Source organism: Triturus cristatus, chromosome 12 (assembly GCF_964204655.1).
Source record: "Triturus cristatus chromosome 12, aTriCri1.1, whole genome shotgun sequence".
NCBI lineage: Eukaryota > Metazoa > Chordata > Amphibia > Caudata > Salamandridae > Triturus > Triturus cristatus.
This window is the reverse complement of record NC_140595.1, coordinates 410,442,948-410,456,798: the sequence shown is the minus strand read 5'-3', so window position 1 is coordinate 410,456,798 and position 13,851 is coordinate 410,442,948. Positions and strand designations below refer to the sequence as shown.

At 41.2% G+C, this 13,851-nt stretch overlaps 1 pseudogene; it reads right to left on the bottom strand.

Moving 5' to 3' along the window:
- LOC146776035 (matrix metalloproteinase-14-like) overlaps positions 1-13,851 on the bottom strand; it is a 39,817-nt pseudogene that overhangs the window by 15,428 nt on the left and 10,538 nt on the right.

The following is a 13,851-nucleotide window of genomic DNA, read 5'->3' as shown; positions in this document are numbered from 1 at the left end:
GGAGTCGTGTCGCAAGCACAACGCAACTCCAGCAATGCTCAGGGGCTGCCCATACCGAACATGCTGCGTCATGCCTTCCGCCTGCTTCAAGCAGGCGCAGGGTTTTGACGCAGCAGGATCGGAAAAGTGACTCAGTGAAATCTTGTAGATTTCACTGCATCACTTTTCCGAGGCTTTTTCCGACGGAACGCCCACCCTACATACATTAAACCTGATGCAGGTCTAATGTAGCGCAGGGCTTTACAACGTGTCGCATCTCCCGAGATGCGTCACGTTGTAAATAAGGCACAACATGGCGCATGGTTTACGCCGCCGCTGTGTCACAGAAGTGACGCAACGGCGACGTAAATGTCTTGCAAGGGGCTTGTAAATCTGCCCCAAAGTGTATAGATGTATGTTTTATTGTGTTTGTATGTAGGTATTTTTTGTTTAGAGGGAGTGTATGTATTTTTTTAAACATGCAACATACAATTGTGGGTGGAAGATTTTTGATGCCAGATTGTGCTTTTTCACTATAACAAAAATAAGTTACATTTTTTTATGTCCAAAGTTAAAACATTATTTTTTGCTTTTTTGCATATTTTGTTTTGGTTTTCAAGGGAATCAAAGGAAGTGATGTGGATTTTTTAGTTGGATCATATACTTTTCAAATATTTGTACATTTTTTGAGTTGTTTTTATGAGGATCTTTTTTGTGTATTTACAATTTCAATTATGGATTATGGATTCTTTTCAAGGACTTCAGTTACTGAATTGTAAGTAATACTTTTTTGCCTTACTCTGAAATGTTGTGTGGGACTTAAGTATGTTGTATGTATGAATCACAAATTACTACATTTGTAATTTTTAATTGTAATATGGATATTGTGTTTTGAGCAGTGAGGCTATTTCTATTGGATGTTTTATCAGTATTTGATATTATTTATGTGTTATGTATTTACATTTAAGGCATGATTTTTGTATCTATTGTGTTGTAGTTTGCTTACTTGTAATAAGTATTAGAATATTAATTTCTTTCATATCCTTTTGATGGGTTGTTTCAATTTGTTCATGGATTTTGAAATGATCCAGGTGAATATACATAAATTAATATTGTAATAATTAATAATTTTGTAGAAAGGATTACAGATTATATATTTGTGGTAGGTTTTGTTTGTCGATGTAGTGGTTTATTTTCTATATTGTAACTTTTTGTAGTAATGTAACAGCATTGGACTCCAGGTAATGTAGTTCTTATTTGTTTGAGAACAGTAGGACTTTATTTTTAGATGTTTACATTTTGATATTTTAGTATTCTGTAACTTTTTTCTTAACATTTAAGTTGTGTTGCATTTACTTATTTTATTGCTGATATTTTTTCTATTTAATTGCATTTGACTATCTTTGTTTCACAATATTTTTATATGTGAAATTATTTGTTGTGGTTCCTTTTGTTGTTTATATAGTGGTATAACATGTCATCATCATGATCATCAATAAGCTTTATTCGATTATTCATAACAATCATAAAAGAAGCACAAAAATACATCATCAATCATAAAAACTGCACAAAAATCCATCACCATCCAATCAGAAAAATGACACGTGTAAAAGTTAGAACAGAAAGGGCCTTTGCTTAGAGACTGCGGATTTTAAAAAGACTACCCAACATTAAAACAAACCTGGACATTAGGCAACGTTCTTAAAAAATAAAGTTTAGGCTTCCATTGTCAAAGTTCAAACATAGTAAGCACAGGTTTTAAAAACATTTGAGTAAAATAGGCATAATATTTACAAAAGAAGATAAAGGGTTTTGTGGGATTGTGCGGAAGTCTCATCACATGGGAAAACAAGCACAGAACCAGTGTCAAATCGGCCCAAGGTAAAAAAAAAAGTGATTTAATGGTCCCTAGATGGAATGTAGATAAAAGTGAGTGTTCCCAGGGGTTCACAACCCAGGTAAAGTATTGCTCCAAGTTGGATGAGGTCGGTATTATAGCTTAATCCTGCATAACAGATTTGGGAATCTGCTCCTATTCCCTGCATGTCCTGTTGTGTAATGCAGAAAGGCATTTAACCTTAAGCATATCAGAATTTGTGAGCAATGACGGAGATAAAAATATATCCTTACACCCAATTTCTTTAGCCATAGATATCTTATAGCTCAACCAGGGATAGCAGACCCCTTTTAACAACTCAGGCAATCAGTAATAATTTCCCTATTAAGGTGGACAGTTCATTAGCCCATAAGGAAACCCAAAGAACCAAAGGGGCCACCTTAATTCAGTCAGTTACATATTGAATGCCCAGCTTAGCATGTAGAAAAATAAGGGTTGAAGGAAGTAATCCCAAAAGACGGTGGCAAAAATGGTTCTCCTACACCTGCATCGGTGCAACATCCTGGTAACCCCAAACCCCGCTCAATACATTAAAAGAGGTATGTACTTTCTCTGAAAGACCTCTAAAAGGGGCTGTATAGGCTTGCTGCTTAGTCTCTTAGAGAAGTCAAACAGGGTGCCCACGGAGTGACTAATGTATAAGTACCAGTTTGCGGTGCAGGGCAGTCATGTGGGTTTCCTCATCAAAGACACCTGATAAATAAAGACATTTTGTGACCCTTTCAATGCGTTTTCCTTCAATAGAGAATTAACCCACCTTCCCTGCCTTCTTCTTGCATACCATGTACTTGGTTTTACCTATATTGGTGTCCAGGTTCAGTCCATCCATAAAGGTAACACAGCTGCTAATTAAGGCCCTCATGCCATTAGGAGTATAGAACATTAGCACAGCATCAAATGCGTATAACAGAGCTCGAAGGGGTGCAGACTTTATCATGGGCATCTCCTTCCCTAAAGGTAACATTTAACCAATGAATGAAGTTGAAACAGGATAGGGGCAGGACGCAACACTGAAGGGCACCGCAATGTAGTTCAAAATTGTCAGTGCATTTGCCCTCTGGACCATATCTAACAGAGGTGCTAACCCCACAGTGCAGCGCAGCCTCATATAGCCCTGGGGTCAAAAGTATATCCCAAAGTTTACCACGATTACCTCTATCAAATGCACTAGATAGATATATGAATGAGAGGAATAACTAGTTCCCTTTTAAAAAAGCATATTTACTAATGACCAAGTGGAGACTGAGACATTGCTCAATAGTGCCTAGTCCTTCCCTAAACCCATATCGTACTTCGTAGATTACCTTAGCCACACTAGACCAATCCTTGTCAGAACTATACATCTGATGACCTTAACCATTGAGTTCAGAAGGGAAATCACCACACCGCATTGCTGGTAATTTTTGTAGAATTTTTTTGTACACGAGGACTGTCACATCAGTTTGCCATATTTTGGGAAAGCATCATAGGGATGCGTTATTAATTACATTAGTAGTGATTGGGAACCAAAATTCCACGGTTGCCTTATACAGGTCCATTGGGACCCCACCCGGGCCAGGTGTTTTCTTGGAAGGGCTACCCATAGTCACCTCCCAAACCTCCTCTAGCTCAAACTGTACGAATAGTGGAAAGCAGGATTATCGATTCACAGACTTACTATCCCCAGGGCCCTCATAAGAGTAAATGGCTTTGAATTTGTAAGCACAGCAGCAAGACCTGGCAACACATTTACCAAGCCCTCTCACATCTCTTGCTTGATAGCACACTTTCTATTTCTGATGGCTATTATATATTCAGCTCAACACACCTATACCTTCATCCTGTCCCTAGGGGCTGATGACAGTGCTTCCTGCAGATAGCTATTTGCACACCTACACTCCTTGCCAAACTAACCTGGTTCAGTGACATTTGGAGTCTGTGCCTCGCTCAAGAGGTTGTCCTTGATTCTAGCATCGAAGGAGACAAAGGCCTCGATTCTAGCAGTACTGGGTTACATGTCCACCAGCCAATAGTTCACTACTAGGGGTAGGTTAGATGTTATCAGCCAGATAAGGAACTTTAGAAAGTCCACACCCTTCCACCTAATCCGCAACCCTTGATCATGCAAGCATACACCCACTGTGCTCGCCTTTAGGGTATGATGGACTGGCCCGGGGAAAGCCAAGGATAGCTCAATGGAGTTATGCTCACTAGAGGCATTAACCACCACATTGATAGATTCAATAAGAGAGCCAACAGTAGGTGAGAATAAAACATAGTCAATAACCAACCCTTGCCCTTGCCCATTAAATGTAGGGACCTCTGACTCTAGACTGGCACTAAACTCCATTCCATTCTGCAGGTCGGATTCCAGTAAGAGTTTTAGTTACTTTCTACCCCTATAGTCTTTATTCCCAGTGAAGTCTATGTCCTGCCCAACATGGAAAGGCGGGATAACTGTAGTGGTAGACCCCAGTTTGGCATTAAAATCCCCCCCCCTTGATTAAGATATTGCAATCTGATGACATGGATGAAAACCTTCTCTTTAAGCAGTGTACAACAGAAATCCGAACCTCTGGGTTGCATGATGGGTAATTGGGTCTCACAGACTAATAGAAATTAATTATACAGAAATTAAATAAACTAGGAAGCACCACCCACAAAACCTGCATCACTGGATGGGTAAAGGGCACCCACGGCCCGTGCAGGTAAGAGCAGTGGGGCCGGTTTGGGGGGGGGGGGGGGATTCAACAGACGACCACGAGAAAAAAAGTTTAAAAAAAATAATTATTTTTCCCTCATCGTCGTCTGTCGAAATCCCCCCTCCCTGCCCCACCGCTCTTACCTGCACGCAGCAGGTAAAGGGTATATGATATATCTTAAAATTGCTTGTAATATGGGCTAAAACCAATAAACTCCCTCTATGCCTTCCTCTGAAGGGCCTCTGGGGAGGGAAACTAAAACCCTGAAAACCATCCCAAATTGGGTGATCCAGGCACCAGGTTTCCTGGAGCATAACAAGATCATACCCAGCTTTATAGTGAAACTAATCCGTATCCGTCAGTTTAGAGGTTAAACCAGCCTCATTCCAGGTGATTAATTTCGGCCTAAGACAGAACGATCATCAGGGATAGTGATGTGGAGAACAACACCAGGGCACAAAGTTATTCTTTTGATGTTCTTCTCATCCTGCCAGCTAAGGCCTGTGACATTCTGAAGACCGACGCCTATATCAAAGGTAGGCCTTAATGGGGCCAAGGTGGGCACAGGGCTCCTACCGGGAGACTTATTATCAGGTGACTTCTGATTAGGTCAGTCCAGATCATTGAGGTCATCTAATGGCGTATATCTATTAGAGCAAGGAAGATTGAAACACGGCCTCTGTAAGGTTGATGGAGGGCACAAGGGTCTTGTTCCAGATCGCAAATGCCTGCAAAATACTCAAAAGGGCAAAACACTGATGTTACCAATTATGGGAAAGGACTGTTGTGGTAAGTTACTGAAAATTCACTTAGCAAGATGAGGGTGCCTAAATTCAACAATAATATAATCACCACAGAGAGTCATTTTAGAAGGGCCAACCCCATCCACTCACTGGACCATCGTAATGTCGAAGTGTAAAATTCGGATGTCCAGCCAACCAATGAGGCACTTTGTTCTTAAGCTGGACATGAGCCTCTGCACAAGGGTCCTCGATGGTAGAGACATTCCCCATAACCACAACAAAGAGCCAGCTTTTCGGAGGACAATTAGAACCCGGGGTAACAGCTCCATGACAGGGTGAGTGAGTCAACTTAGAACTTTGGGGATAACAGACCACATCAGGATCTCTGGCAGCACGCCCTTGAGCCGAGCGCCATTCTGATTGTACCTCTCAACTGACTTTTGTGAATGCGCCTACCCCAAGTATCAGAGGATACTTGGCATTATACCAGCGGAAACCTCTCAACTGATATGATCTATACTTCCTCCAAGATGGTAGACACATAACAGCACACGAGGAGTGGACAAACTAGTACCTGGAAATGGGATTTAACTCTATCGAGGCCAAATCTGGGTGTTGAGGTGAGGGAAGCTGTTGAGGGTTTTTGTTGGACTTTGTTGATAGAAAACTGTATTCCAATGTAATGAACTTGACAATATTTCTCACTGTCCGTGGTTGTAATTGAAATTCATGTACAAGTTTCAAAATATTAAGATTTGATTAAAAAAACTATGGGAACTAATCATAGGTATAATTTGAATAAAGTCAAGGATGAACATTGTTACTTTGCTTCCCACAGTTGAATAAATTCACATGACATGTTTCAATCCACTTATGAAAAAAGAAACATTGCATACAAATAATTTACAGTAGCATACATTTCCTTTTGTGCTCGAGTACAATTGGCATGTCCCTTTTGCAGACAGGAGCATTTCTCATAGTAACTGACATGTTATACCACAGGGAGAAGTCGTGTTGTCATCAATCGTTGAAAGCCTTTTATATATCGTTATATGCATTTTCTAAAGAGTTCACGGCAAGAAATATTACACTGCATTTATAAGTACAATACTGGTTGGTTTAAGAGACAGCAGCACCTCGACATTCATACCAGCTACTTATGATTTCTTCTATTGATGCATCATTATATGAGCAGTAGAAAATGTTCTTGAAGTCATATCAACAATGGTAAAAAGCATGTGTGTTACAGTCCTAAAACGAGTAACACATAAAACCACATGCTAGCTACCACCAGGATCTTCCTACTTCCATAAATGTCATAACTCCACATAACTGCCCAGCTGATCTAGCAACTAACTAGAATGTTTTGTCATACTGCCAAAGATGTAACATAATAAATCACTGACACTAAGGTGGAAGATTTATTTAGATTTAGCTTCAGGGTTGCGTCACTTTTGTGGTGCAGTCCCAACGCAAAATCATTTTACGGCTCTACTAAGCCACGCAAAGCAACTTTGCATGGCTTTGCGTGGTGTAGTAAATATAAAGTAACACAACACAGTGCATAGTGCAGCCTTGAGTTATTTTGCGTTGGTAGAGATTGCATGGATGGAGCAGGGGCGTTCCCAGGCGTCCAACCAAGTACTTTGATGCAAACCTAAATTTACAAAGACTTGTAAACCTGGTTTAATGCCACAGCATGCACCCAGGGGTAACAAGGAGAAATATTTTTATTTCTCCTGATTAATTCCTCTTTCCATGTGTGCTGCACTCTGTACATAAAAAGAGGAATATTCATTTAGGATTGTTCTTGTGCAGGAAGGTCTGCCTTCCTGCACAAAAATAATCCTGCCCGTAACGTAGGCATCCTTTCACCATGGTGCAAGGGTGCCTGCATTGGCGCTAGGCAGCACGCAGTGCGCCAGCGCAAGGAGATTGCAGAAATGCTCCACATCACTGTAAATATGGAGCATTTCTGTTCTCTCCCTTTCATGAAATGCAGTGCCGCAAGTACCCTTGCTGTGCCACAATGGTTGAAAGAACAGTTCAATCAATCAAAATATCCTTAGTCAGTCAATATTGACCATAAAAGCACATGTAAAAAGAATAAGCCGAAATTCATACATATAAATTTAGGGTATAAAGTGCAAAAGGTAGCTACATGCGGACAAAGACGTACTCTCTGCCAATCCCTGACAACAAAATCCTCAAAAGGGTCTGCTATGTTAAGAGGAACGAAGCAGAGCTATCAACAGCATTTTACATCTGTCAATCCACCTGGGCCATCATGTGGGTATATCAGTTAGAATAGGTAATCTACCCGTAGGTTTTTGAAGTATAGCATCTTGTCATCATTTGGGTATACCAGTTAGAATAGGTAATCTTCCCCTAGGTTTTTGAAGTAGAGCATCTTGCCATCATTTGGGTATACCAGTTAGAATAGGTAATCTGCCCCTAGGTTTTTGAAGTATAGCATCTTGTCATCATTTGGGTATACCAGTTAGAATAGGTAATCTTCCCCTAGGTTTTTGAAGTATAGCATCTTGCCATCATTTGGGTATACCAGTTAGAATAGGTAATCTTCCCCTAGGTTTTTGAAGTATAGCATCTTGCCATCATTTGGGTATACCAGTTAGAATAGGTAATCTTCCCCTAGGTTTTTGAAGTATAGCATCTTGCCATCATTTGGGTATACCAGTTAGAATAGGTAATCTACCCCTAGGTTTTTGAAGTATAGCATCTTGTCATACATATTGATCCTGGGATACAGAGGAACATACATGATCGTTTTGTGCCTGGGTGTGCAATAAATGTCATCAATGATTGACAAACTATCTGTGTGCTCGCATTAAAATTAGGCTATTATTATGCATGGGGAGGATTATGCAGTGCTTAATTTGTAAAAGTATAAGTGCTGGGGCCCACAATGTTGGGTAGAAGCCAGCGGCCTGCATTATTGAATATCAGGGGCGTGGTCTTGACTACACTGCGTGCCTCTTTCATCCACCACCAGGCACTACCAGCCTCTTTATTTAACTGTTTTACAGCTCTGCTTTCTTTCTTTGTCACTTTTATTCCACCTTTGTGTTCCTCCTTCTTTCCTCCTTTTGTATTTTTTTCTGTCTTACTCTGGGTCAAATTGTGGTGAGGAACAATAAGTGCTAGTCCTCAAAACTGAAGTGACTGTGTGTCCTGTCAACAACGACCAGCTCAAATTAAGCACTGATGATACCCTAATTCCAAACAGCTGAAAGGATCTCAAACAAATCTGCAGTACAGAGTAGTTTAATGGGCACATTTCTTGGTACTGATCCAGTTACTGATTTACGTGATGTCACATGATATCTTCTCTCAGTGCCCCAAAACTGTAAAGACATAGGGCCAGATTTACAAAAGCAATGCAATGCCCTTGCACCACTCAAGGTGATGCCAGGCAACGCAAGCCTTAAGTGAGAATTACTATACAATGCACATCCTTCTGCAGTACACGTAGAATGAGGAAAGAGCCTTTAAGGATTATTCCTGCATAGAAACAATCCTGCCTGCAATGCAGCCACCCTTGCACCATGATGCAAGGATAAATGCATTGAGAGAGCAAGAATGTACCATATCTTAATAGATACGGTGCATTTCTGCCCTCTCCATGTGATGTAGCACAGAAAGTTGTCTTGTTGTGTTGCATTGTGTCACATCTTCATAAATCTGTCCCATATTGTATAAATATCACAAGAAATCATTCAAATGAATCATGTCTTGAGGTACCTTAATTCAACTGCAAAGACAACACTTCCTCACAGTCAGATAGAGCCGCCCCTACTGGCACCAATCCACACCTCTCATGTACAGGGATGGTCACATCGTTCTAATGGGAAAGGCGATGATGGAAAATATGCTGCTGGCTCTATGGACTTCTGCCAAGTTGGTTTTTACTGTCTACAGTGCCTGTGGTGACTGTCCCCAGCAGCTGGTAAACATTTCCCTGCTCTTCTTCTACAGACTTGCTGCTCAAATGCCCACCTTCCACCTTTTCTTGGAGGGTGCTTGGCACCTGCAGTTCAGACCATTCAGCAAGTCTTCATGCAGTCATTTAATTTTGCTTATTCTAGAACTATAATTTTGATTTGATGGGTTAAAATGATGTGCCTCCCTCTTTTCTTCTCTTCAAGGTACTTGAGAAAGCATCTGAAGATAGAATTTGCAGGTAAGATTTGCATTTTGGGTAAGCCTGGCCTGGGCGAAATGGCCCAAAAAAATCACTGGGCTACGCAGAGTTCCACAAGTGGTGGAGTATGCTTGTTCATGCCTACTCGCATTGATTTTGAGCGCCGGGTGTTTGTCCTGTGCTGGAAAATCAATGTGAATGGCACAATGCGCAGCGCAAAAGGGCGCTACTTCTTTTCTGCCGCTCGAGTGGATTTTCTACTCAGGCAGCAACTTTCTCAATGCGAACAGAAGGTTTCTCAACACGAGCAGTCGCGACAACCCGCGACTGCACGCATTGAGAAATCTGACCGCCCGCCTTTAGAAATCTCACCGGAAGGTGGATTTTTCTCACTTGTGCACACCAACTTGATGTTGGGGAGCGCAAGTGAGAAACAATGTCACTGGGAGGTGTATTTTCCTCCCTCGCCAACTTGGTGTTCGGGAGCGTGAGCGAGGAAAAAAACTCCTCTTTTCAGAACTCCGTGTGCTCCACAGAGTGAGGAAAACTCCGCAAACTCCAAGAATGGAGCGAAGTTCACCCAGGCTTAATTTTGGGCCACAAGCAATATTACCGACTGCGGTCATTGAGAACATGATGATTAACATGTATGTTGCTAGTTAAGGTAAGTATTACAGTAGTACCATGTATATGGTTTACCTCAAATAGGAATAGGGTGATAATATAAGGGCATGACAGTAATTTCAGTGTAAAAGGAGTCAAATTGATCCACATACTCTGCCAAAGTAGAAGAGTGGAATGCCAAGGGACCACCCCCCCCATGACCACCCCCCCCCATAGTATATTATTCCAAGTTTAACCTGACGTAATCCCTTACACTTCAGAAAGAGAAACCTACCTGAAGGTGCCAAAAGTAATTCAAGAAATGAGTTTGCAATGAACTCATGGCTGATTCTAATAATAGAGGAAGAAGTTAAGTGTGAGTAGTCAATTAAATGAGTTAAAGGGTGTATAGCAATAAATGGAAGCACCATCTTCTGATATTTTACATATTGTTAGTGTTGTGACCACCAGCAAGAATTAATTAATATGATAAGGAAGCCCAGATTCAGTGGCTAAAATGTAATGGAAATTAAAGCAATGTCTAAGCTGAAATGCACTAATTGGAGTTTTTCCCATGAGATGTTCTAACCTGTATAAAATTCTATTTGACATTATTTTATAGTATTGTTATGAAATTTTCACACGTACGGCTTTACAGCATGATTTGACTACTGGGTGTTATTTTATCTGTATGTGTTGCTTAATCCAGCATGTAAAGTGCAGTTAAAGCAAAATACCAAACAGCACCGATCATTCATGCACATTATTTAGTGAAAAGGATGGCAGGATGAGCATCAATTGTCCATGTTCCATTTTGGAAAATTATTGTTATTATTTAGTCATGGGTGTTTGTATTTTAAACCACTTTCGGATAGCTGATCCATTTTTACTATAGCACTTTGCATTGCTACTTCCATCATAAGCTTCCCCTATTGTGAAAGTCTGGTCTGAACCCCTAATTGTGCAGTCCCATTGCTCACTTCCAAACCTCATGCTGTTTTTGGCATTAGCAGCAGAAAGATTTCTTACAATGATTCTTAAGGTGGGATGCAAGTTTCCACAAATATCCTACAGCCTCTAATTTGCTGCTAAAGAACTAGCGAAAACTCTTCTACTGAAAGTAACCCATCCATTGGCTGCTAAGTGCTGTAGTTTTACTGTACACTATCTAACATCGTGCAATATCTTGGACGTCTAGAAAGTAGCCAGAAAAAGCAGGCCCAGATTTTAATGATTAAATACAGGTGGAAAAATGTTTGTCAAATTTATTACATTACTCCGAAGCCTGAATTCAACATTGGAAATGTTTCTCCTTTTCCCCCTTTTGACCTGCTGTTCACTGACCATCACCCATATGGTTGTCCACTGCTTGGGTTTAATCTAACCATGCTGCTGTGGAACTATATTTTGTGTGGCACAAAACAACTAAGACCCTGCAGATTTTGCAAGGGCATAAATTTGTGACACATGTTGCGCAAGGATCTGAGAAGCAAAGTACAAATTCACAGACACAATCCCTGTATATATTTGTGGTATATATGGCCTTGTAGTTATTAAAAAAAACAATCCTAAACCCAGTGTAGCAGAGAGAGGCACTGATTACGAGATTAATGGTATGGGTCTTGAGAAAACTCTGCCTGCAAAATGTATGTCATTGAGCAGTAACACCATGCCAGTGCCACGAGTCTATGAGTTATATCTCATAGATCGGGGAATAGCCGTGTGGGGCTGGATTTAATGTTCCTAAGTGGGCTATGGAAAGAGGCTATGGAAGGGGAAGAGGAGACCAATTTGAACCACAGTCTAGAACACCGAGTCCCTGATTATAAATTGCACGGTACTGGTGGGGTGGGGACTCCGCATACAACATTTATGTTACTGTGCGGTAACACCCCACCAGTACCATGCACTTAGGAGTTCAATCCGATGGAATGGTGAATAACTACATAGGACCCAATTCACTATTCATAAAGCCACACAAAATAATGAACTCTGTGGCATTTAATGCACACATTTTCCACCTGCTCTGACAAGGAGCTAAATGTATGCTGCAGCCTCTGTGTGGGGTGGGAGTAGAGGAAGGAGTGTTTGGAATAGGGGAGGGAAGCTATGCTTACCATGGGGAGCTTTGTATCTTTCTCTCTGCTGCTGCATCCACAGTCTCATGCAATCTTTCCAGGTGGAATTACCACTTAAAATCTGGTTCATTGTTCTCACACCCAGAACAAAATGGATATGGGAACAGGAGCCGCTCAGAATCAGGCGGAGTGGAGTTCCATGCAGTAATTCCACCGATATTCAGGGCCACATATTTTTGGAGTGTGCTCTTCCGATTGCAACAATTTTGCAGTTTGTTGGGTCAAAAGGGATGCTGTTCACTGTGTGCTAAAACCCATTTTTTACATGTTCAGAAAATAAGAGAAACAGAGGTGCTAGTGCATTAGCAGATACCATATACGCAGACTGACAGCATGATGAATGGCCTAATGAAAGCGTATACTTTATATTCATATTGAATAAGTGAATTCAGTACCTGGAGCATGAATAAGTGGGCATCCTATGACCTGCTTAAGGACACAAGACCTTTGACTAAACAGCCTCCGCATAATGCAGTCCGCAGTCATGCTCAAGAAACCGCCAACAACTAACAACATGTTGTGCAATGCATACATTTCTCAAATATGAATTTGAGCATTTGGCTTTGTAAGGTGTAGGGCTGGTGCCAAGGTAACTTATTAGATTTCTGTAAGGTGGCTTGGCTCTTCTAGGAAAATAGGATTTAATAAATTGTGTAAAGGCAACATTTAGGCACAGGGGTTAATGCAAAATCGGTTGCAAATGGTAAATGTGGGTGTTTATTTAGGAGACACATGGAAATTGTGCAAAATCATGTACTTTTATGAACAAATAACCCAAGGTTAAGCCTGTTGGCAACTGTAAGTGCAAAGCCAAGTGCTAAGAGTAATAATGTGCGCAAAAATGTGTGTGTTGGACTCAATTATTACACATCTAGGTCTAAATCCACCATTAATAACGCCTGTTCTCAATGCAAATGTTATTTTTGTCAGAACTTTTGTAGTGGTAATATATTTATATGTGTAAATTTCCTCCTGGTTATAAATTACTCTGTCTATTTGAAGAATTATTTATAAGGGCAAATTAATAATTTGGGCTTTGACGGTTTTGTACACAAGAAACTGTAATGCCTTTGTTTGGGCGGGGTATAACATTCTGCACAGAAGAATTTGAGGTGGGGGGTGTTCAAAATTATCAATTAGACTGGGATCTTACAATATGGACTGTGCATCTACACTTGAGGGGTACATAGCTTGGGATGAGTGGGACCGCCCTGAGAGTTGGGCCTCCACCTGCGTTACATGGACTGCAGCGATCTAAGCTACACTCATGCGCCTTTCACTGAATGCATTTACCCAAGTGGAACACAAAGGGCCTGATTCACAAAGGACGACCGCACTTGTGATGGGGGCCATGCACTTATGGCGGGCGTCCCGCACTAGTGGCGTCGCCCCGCACGCGTGGCGGGACCTCCGCAGTGCAGTTTCAAAAAATAGAAACCCCCCCACGAGTGTGGGCCACCTGCCATGACTGCGTGGCCTCCCACGAGTGCAGAGGCCCTTTGTGATTCAGGCCCTCAGTCATGTCCCACCATCAAAATTGGCTGAGGAACTTCTCAATTAAGTTGCTTGCTTGACAGATAGACACATGGGGCCTGATTCACAGAACTAACTTAAGACAAAATCCTAAACTTATTACCATTTTTGGTAT